This window comes from Scomber japonicus, chromosome 11 (genome assembly GCF_027409825.1).
Source record: "Scomber japonicus isolate fScoJap1 chromosome 11, fScoJap1.pri, whole genome shotgun sequence".
In the NCBI taxonomy this organism is placed as follows: Eukaryota; Metazoa; Chordata; class Actinopteri; order Scombriformes; family Scombridae; genus Scomber; species Scomber japonicus.
Genome location: NC_070588.1, coordinates 31,456,823 through 31,464,867, shown reverse-complemented (window position 1 = coordinate 31,464,867; position 8,045 = coordinate 31,456,823). Strand labels below are relative to the sequence as shown.

Below are 8,045 nucleotides of genomic sequence, written 5' to 3'. Positions count from 1 at the left end.
TGTTTTTACTTGTGTTTTTACTACAAAGTCAGACATCCCAACTCCCCCACATATTAATAGACTGTTGCCCCCCTAACTTGATGGGACTAAGGAGGAGTAGCTGCCGGAAACCCGGCTGCCGCTGAAGCTATGGCGGTCGCTGTATACACAGAGGCAGACAACATTAGCTTCCTTTCCATTCGGCTGCAGGATTTATTCTGCTTCATAAAAGTATAGTGAACAAGTATACAATTTTACAGAGCATAACTACTTATTTCTTAACTATTTATTACACAAATGCATAATCTTTAGGGGAATATTAACCCACCTGTATATATTAACACAGAGGCAGACAACATTCTGCAGCACTGCCTCTATGTGGGTTTTAGGTTCCTCCTGACCGCTATGCGCCCTCTGCTGACATCTTTTAGTATTACACAAACACTGTAACCAGTAAAGTACACTGTAATTGGCATTTAAATCACGGTTTAGGACACAATTAAAATCAATTATTATTTTTTAACAATCAACTGTAACATAGTCCCTTAATGAACTGACTTTTTTAACATCTTTGAAATGTCCTTTATATCACCTTTCAAATACATATGTTGCATTTTTAACCCTTTACAATAGCGGCTCTCTGACGCCCGTAAATGAGATCCAATCTCCCGGAATCTGGAGCGTGCAAGCAAGAGCGCGCGCTAGAGAGTAACTGCGAGTGTGTGTGTGTGTGTGTGTGTGTGTGTGTGTGTGTGTGTGTATCAGAGCAATCCTCCCCTCCTTTTTGCAGGTTGGGATGTCCGCAAAGTAGCATGAGCTATTCAACGTGTTTTCAGTTTCATCCATTTTTTGAGGGTCTGAAGTGTAGCTGCCAAAGCTCCGCTGCCTTATACAGTCTCTAATTCAATCAGATGAACGGTTCGAAAGATATGCGAATAACAGACAGACAGACATTCCTGTCATTCATAGATGGATAGGTCTCTGTGCGCAAGGGGCATGGCCGAAAATCGATAATGTATGGCCGTGATATTCGGGCTCTCAGGCGGCACTGCATTAAAAACAGACATTATTCTGTAGTGGAATCACTGCATGGGCTCAGGAACACTTCCACAAATCATTCGCCCTGCCATCCACAAATGCAGGTTAAAGCTCTATCATGCACAGAAGAAGCCATATGTGAACATGATCCAGAAATGCACTGTTCTCTCTGGGCCAAAGCCTATTTAAAATGGACTGAGGCAAAGCGGAACACTGTTCTGTGGTCAGACAAATACAAATTTGATATTCTCTTTGGAAACCCTGGACACACAAGAGGAGAGAGACCCTCCAGCTTGTTATCATCACTCAGTTCAAAAGTCTTCATCTCTGATGGCCTGAGGGTGCATTAGTGCCTATGGCATGGGCAGCTTGCACATCTGGAAAAGCACCATCATTGATGAAAGGTATATAGCTACACAGATTTTAGAGTGATATATGCTCCCATTCAGATAATGTGTTTTTCAGGGAAGGCCTTGCATATTTCAGCCAGACAATGCTAAATCACATACTGCATCTATTAAAACAGCATGAATTTGTAGTAGAAGAGTCCGGGTGCTGAACTGGCCTGCCTGCAGTTCAGATCTTTCACCAACTGAAAACATTTGGCTCATCATGAAATGAAAAATATGATTAAGAAGACCCAGGACTGCTAGAATCCTATATCAGACAAGAATGGGACAATGTTCCTCTCCCAAAACTCCAAATCGTCTCCTCAGTTCTTAGACATTTACAGACTGTTGTCCAAACTTTTTTGAGACGTGTTGCTACTATCAAACTCAAACTTGACGTATTCAATTTCAGTTTTCAGTTCAAACATTTGATGTGTTTGTTGGAGCCAAATGCTTGATTTATGTTTTGATTAATATTTAATTTTTTCTACTGGTTTACTATTATTATTTATCTGATTTATTGAGATATTAAGTTGAGTTGATAATTGATGCCATCTCTCACCTCCGCCTCCTCTTTATGGACAGGTGACTGCAGCACCTGGGATATATTGGTGTTGACTATTGAGGCTGGTGTGGCTCTCAGTTTGCAGGCACGCAGCCATACAGTTTTAGACCGCTGCTAGTGTTGTTTTTGTTTTTTGTTTTGTTTGAACATAAGGAAAAAAGACAAATGACCGGATTTGATCTGTCTGTCAATCCAAGCTGTGGTAAGAACCCTGAAACATAGAAGTTTGTGGAAATAAAATGTCTTGAACAAGAGGACAGAAGTGTTGGATTTTATGGTCACTATGGAGCGTGTCAGACATGGATGCATGTGAACCGAGAGAAACAAGCTCATCTGTTATAAGAAAAGATAGCGCTTATAATGTTGTCTATGTTCTATTGTGAACAAAATATGGGTTTATGAGATTAGCAAATCATTGCATTCTGTTTTTATTTACATTTTACACAGTGTCTCAACTTTTTTGGAACTGGGGTTGTAGTATAATATAACTAAGATACAATAAAATAGTGCTCTCAAACCCAGATTATCCATATATTGCATGGGCGAGAGCCCTGGGGCACCAGCCAATGGAGGGGACCAAATGATTAAGACAATGAGACCTTTAAAATATTTCTCATATTTTCTACTGTGCAAAAATCTAAGGCCACCATTAGATTTTTTAAAATTATAATACAACCAGAAAATACAGGTCATGTGAGCAATAGCAGGAACCTGGCTCTCTATACCTAAATGGAATGTAATCTTAATTAATAATAATATTTAATAATTAATGTTACATTTTGTGTACATATTTCCTGTATTTTCTGTTTGTATGATGGCGCTGGCCTAAGGCTCTTGCACAGTACTGTAGTTCTATATATTATTTACTAGATTGATTTGATTTGATTTTTTATTAACGTGTCATGCACCAGAAGTGCCCAGCCCAAATGGACTTACAAGACAGTGAAACAAAAGAAGAAAAGAACAAATAATAACAAATGAAAACCAGATAACCAGATAACCAGATAACGGGCATTGGAGCAACTAAACATATAGACCGTACTGATGCTTTTTCCAGGCTTCAGATTCATATTTAGCCAACTTAAAGACATTAGAATTAAACAGCCAGTCCATTCTGTCATCATCAGAGCACATAATTCACTCCAAATAAAAACTTTCTTATTGACCCTGTCTTCTGACATATTGAGTAAACGATTCCATAATCTAATCACCTCACATTTACATCTTATAGAACCAGGAAGCCAGCCCATGTCACCTTGAACAGCCAAAATCGGAGCAAACTTATGAACACCTAAAAAGCAGGGAGCAGCTCTGTTCTCTATAGAATCTGCAGTTCTAGATTCCTTAAATCCCCTGTCTGCCTGACCTCTGACCTGTCTGCCTGACCTCTGACCTGTCTGCCTGACCTCTGACCCCTGAAGCATAATTTATTATGGGAGAAACACAAGCATCATAAAGTTGTGAATAGGTAGAATATCCAAGAGTTTTACATATCTTAAACTTACTAACCACAGACCCTAATGCCCTCCCAGTTGAATTTGCTAACAGATTAATTCCTGCTTCCATCATCATAAACTCATCAAAAGTAAATCCTAAATATTTTTATGTAGATGTATATTCCAATCTTACTTCCCCAAAGGTAATATTACTTATATTCTAAAATGAATAATCTGGGTTTTACTTTAGTTTATTAATAATCTAACCTGTGACACCATGTCATGAGAAGATTCGACATTTTCTGTAAATCTAGAAGAGATGTACTAGAAGAGATGCAACCAAGTACAAAAAAGAAAAAGAACTGAAATTCTTTGCAATTCAGGTGCAATAACATATACTGTATGTATTTGGGTTCTGTTGGATTAATTGTATATAAAGTTATCTCATATTTACTCCTTATGAACTATTAACCTTTACTGTCATAGAATGCAGAAGCTTGCTGTTATTCTGAGCTATCGTTGCTAAATAGGAACTGCACCCGACCACAGAGGCGGCTGAAACCAGTCGAACTGGTTTCAGGAACTGTCTAAAGGAGAAGAAGACAACACAAAGCGAGAAGAGCTGATGTGCAAATGTCAGTGAGATGCAAAGATGGAAATTTCTATTACGTTGCTGCTGTGTGACCCCTACCCCTTAGAGCAGCAACGATTGTGTAACTAGGGAACGCCTTAAGAGAATAAAAAGAGAGGGTTCTGAGAGATATGCTTCAGAGCGGTTGGAGATTGTAACTGAGCATATCTCTCAACTCAACTCAACTCAACTTTATTTATACAGTATAGTACTTTAAAACAACCACAGCTGAAACAAAGTGCTGTACATAAATAGATAAAACACAGGAACATAAAACAATTAACAGGAAATAAATTCTAAGATAATTATTTTATTGTTTGTAAATCAAATTTGAAAAAAAATATCCACTCACTCACTCACTCATTCACACACTCAACCTCACTCACTCACCTTAGGACACAGTCTGTAGTTCCTCTCCTGATGCCACCATCTAATCTGGGTTAAATGTGCATATGAACATGCAGAATTTTATGTTCGGCACCGCATGGTCTGGGAGAGGTTCTAACCCTGTTGTCAGCTCAGCAAGAGATGTCTTAGCAAGAGATGTTATATGTCTTAGTTTATTAATCCAAAATGTGATAGGAATATCTTATAACACACTAAAACTGATCACATTAATTGTGGCTTTAAATGTAAACAAAACACTGGCAAATGCTGTGATTTCTGGTCACCTGTTGGAGTCCTCAGATTCAGTTCATCTCAAGGAATAAGATTTACACATATCTGGACCGTTGTTATAGTCTCACCATCACCTCACTCTGATGACCCGAAATGGCGGGTTAGGTATTTGCGCGCTTCTTCTGGATCCGTGAAGAGCCTCTCTGACCCGTTGTGTGTCACCCGTAGCTTAGCAGGATACAGGAGTCCAAACTTAACCCCGGGTTTGTTGCGTAGTATGTTTGTGACTGGGGTGAAGGCAGCTCGGTGTCTTGCGACTTCAGGTGGCAGGTCTCTGAAGACCTGTATCCGCTGGCCCTGGTACATGAGATCTCTGATGGACGTCGCCTTCTGCATTATATCTTCATAAGCGTGGCAGTAATGCAGCCTTGCTATGAAGTGCCGAGGGGGTTCATCATTGCCAGGTCGTTTCCTCAGGGCTCTATGGGCTCGGTCTATAACTGGTGCCTCTGTTCGCACTTCTTTTAATAGCTGAGCCACAAACTCTCTCGGCTTTTGGCCATTTTCATTCCCCTCTTTAACTCCGGCCACCCTCAGATTCTGTCGCTTCGAGCGGCCTTCCAGATCAATGCATTTCTCTGATAGTGCTTCAACTTGCCCAGAGAGTCTCTTAACTTTGTCTTCTAACTCTTGTATTGTGTCTGAAGTGTCATTAGCAGCATCGGCTAGCTCCTGCAAAGCTTGGTTTTGTGCGCCCATTTGGGTATTAAGCGCAGATATTACTGTCATTTTCGGTTTTCAGTGCAGTTATCTCTCCTCTCAAGGTGGTAGTTACATCTGAAATCTCCGCCTCGATCTTGTTGCAAATGTCCGACTTCACACGTGCTAGCTCTGCGTGGAGTGATGTTATGGCCTTTAGCACATCGTTGCTATCCGCCTGCTGGGCGCTCTCACCGGCTCTTGTCTCCGTAGCTGAGCCTGAGGCTTCATGCAGGCCCGTCTCCTCGTCCAGGTCATGTTTTGCATTAGTTTTTCTCGGCATTTTCGACGTGCCCGTTCTTGTATATGAGTTCTCAAACTATTACTGGGTAAATTTCCCAAAGTTTCGTTCGTATGGCTTTGTTGAAATGGAGTTTTAAACTTAAAATCTGCGAGAGCCAGAGGGGAGTGCGCCCTACTCGCTCATCACTCAACAGCGCCGCTGCTATGTTAGTAAATAGTCCAAAGATGGTGGTGGTTAGTTTTCATTTGGTTGTTACTGTAGAGAGGACTGCTCTGTTTTTATCTGACAGGCTCTTGGTTTGATGTTTGGACATAAAGAAGAGTAAAGTAAGTCATCACTGGTAGTAATCAGTTCACTTCAGCTAACTACAGCTGAGTCTCTTATGGAGGAGCTGACTAATAAAAGCCTGGCTGACTCATTTATGAACTGGCTCATAAAACTGACAATTATTTTACTTTTTGAGGTGTGATCATTGGCCTGCTGCTGAGTTCAGTTTCACAGACTGATACTTTACAGTCAGTTGTATTTATATTCAGTATTTATATTCAGTATCATTTGTTCTGATAAACATGAACGAATAGATACTGCTCACTAAATAATGATCACTCCTCCTCTCCTGACATCTAGGTGCATGAGAGTGAGTCAGAGACAGGAGCAGGATGCAGGGACAGAGCAGCTGTGGTTTGCTGTGGTGAGTGATGAAAGGAATTGAACAATTTAGAATAATTTGTCAATGGGAAAATTGAATGGGAAAATTTCAAATGCGTCCTATGCCCATGTTGTACTTAGTCATGTTTCTTTTCCTAAAGTACAAATTTTATAAAATGTCTTTGATGTATGGTGCCGACCATGAAAGGGCCCCAAAAAGATTGGGGGCCCGCTCAATTTCCCTCAAATCTCACTCCAAGGCTTTGCCATAGTGATATTCTGAAATGTTTCAGTTAGCCCTACAGGGCTTGTGTTAATGTGTTTGTAGAGGAATTAAGTCCCCTTATGGAGTTCAGAGACCAGATAAAGCAGCCATAGACCCCACTATGGCTCTTGAATATCTGTGGACAGACCAGCCACTGCATTTCCTTTACAATCACGTCTCTATCTTGGTTGGCAACTTAGCTGCCTGAGGGTTAATGCCATCTTGAGCGAGAGGAATAACAGCTTTTTGTCAGCCAGCGTCAGGTAACACGTGTACACAGCTTCCACGCTGTCAATCAATCAATCAATCAATCAATCAATCTTTATTTGTATAGCGCCAAATCATAACAAAGTCATCTCAAGGCACTTTACACATAGAGCAGGTTCTAAACCAAACTCTTCAGGTTTTAACTTTAAAGAGACCCAACATTCCCACATGAGCAACAGTGGCAAGAACAAACTCCCTTTTAACAGGAAGAAACCTCAGGCAGAACCAGACTCAGAGTGGAAGAACATCTGCCTCTACCGGTTGGGGTTGAGAGGAGAGAAAGGAAGGATAGTAGCCTGGGTAAACCCATGCTCTCTTTCCAGCGTCATTCTACTTCACTCAGAAAGTTAGCATGGCCACCAAAACAACATTTTCGCCTGAGATAGGGAACCAATCACAGAACAGGGAGGCGGGCTCAAGATGATGACGACTGTAGAGTGACTCTGTTTGATTTGATCGACATTCGTTAATCCCACCTCAAATATGAGAAAATGAACGGCAGACCCTACCTCAATTGTGGTAGGATCTCTCGCCTATCTTATAAGGATAGGAGAGAAGCACATTGAAAATCAACATTGGAGCTAGTAGGTCCTACCCGGTATGTATAGCGCCTTTCATGAGACCCAAGGTCGCTTCACAATAACAAGAAACACAGACAAAAACACACATTTAGCCGGCAAAAGCCTGAAGGAACAAGTGCCTTTTCAACAGTGATTTAAAATAGCCCAGATTTGGTGCTTGGCGAATGTTAGGAGGGATCGAGTTCCAAAGTGTAGGAGCTACCACACTGAAGGCTCTGCTCCCAATGGTTTGCCTTCTGGTGCGGGGGATGGACAGGAGGCCCAAGTCAGCACAGCGCAGGTCCCATAGATGGTGATAAACATGGAGGAGGTCTGTTAAGTACTGAAGTACTGGAGTGCAATGGCATGAAGAGATTTATAGGTGAGGAGAAGAAGTTTTAAAAGTGATGCGGAAGCCAGTGCAGCTGTATGACACACACCCCTCCTCTCTCCTACACACACACACACACACACACACACACACACCCACACACACACACACACACAGACTTGTTTATTTGTCTTAATTTGTCTTCCATACACATCTGTTGTTGTTTGTCTGGTAGTTATAATGGTAGAACAATTTATAACCATTCATTGATTAACTTTATCAATTAATAATCAATTAATAATTTGTAACTAAACT

The 8,045-nt window shown here is 41.0% G+C and overlaps 1 protein-coding gene across 1 annotated transcript in view; it reads left to right on the top strand.

The window, feature by feature from the left end:
• rab3gap1 (RAB3 GTPase activating protein subunit 1) overlaps positions 1–8,045 on the top strand; it is a 308,505-nt gene that overhangs the window by 209,079 nt on the left and 91,381 nt on the right. The window lies entirely within an intron of this gene.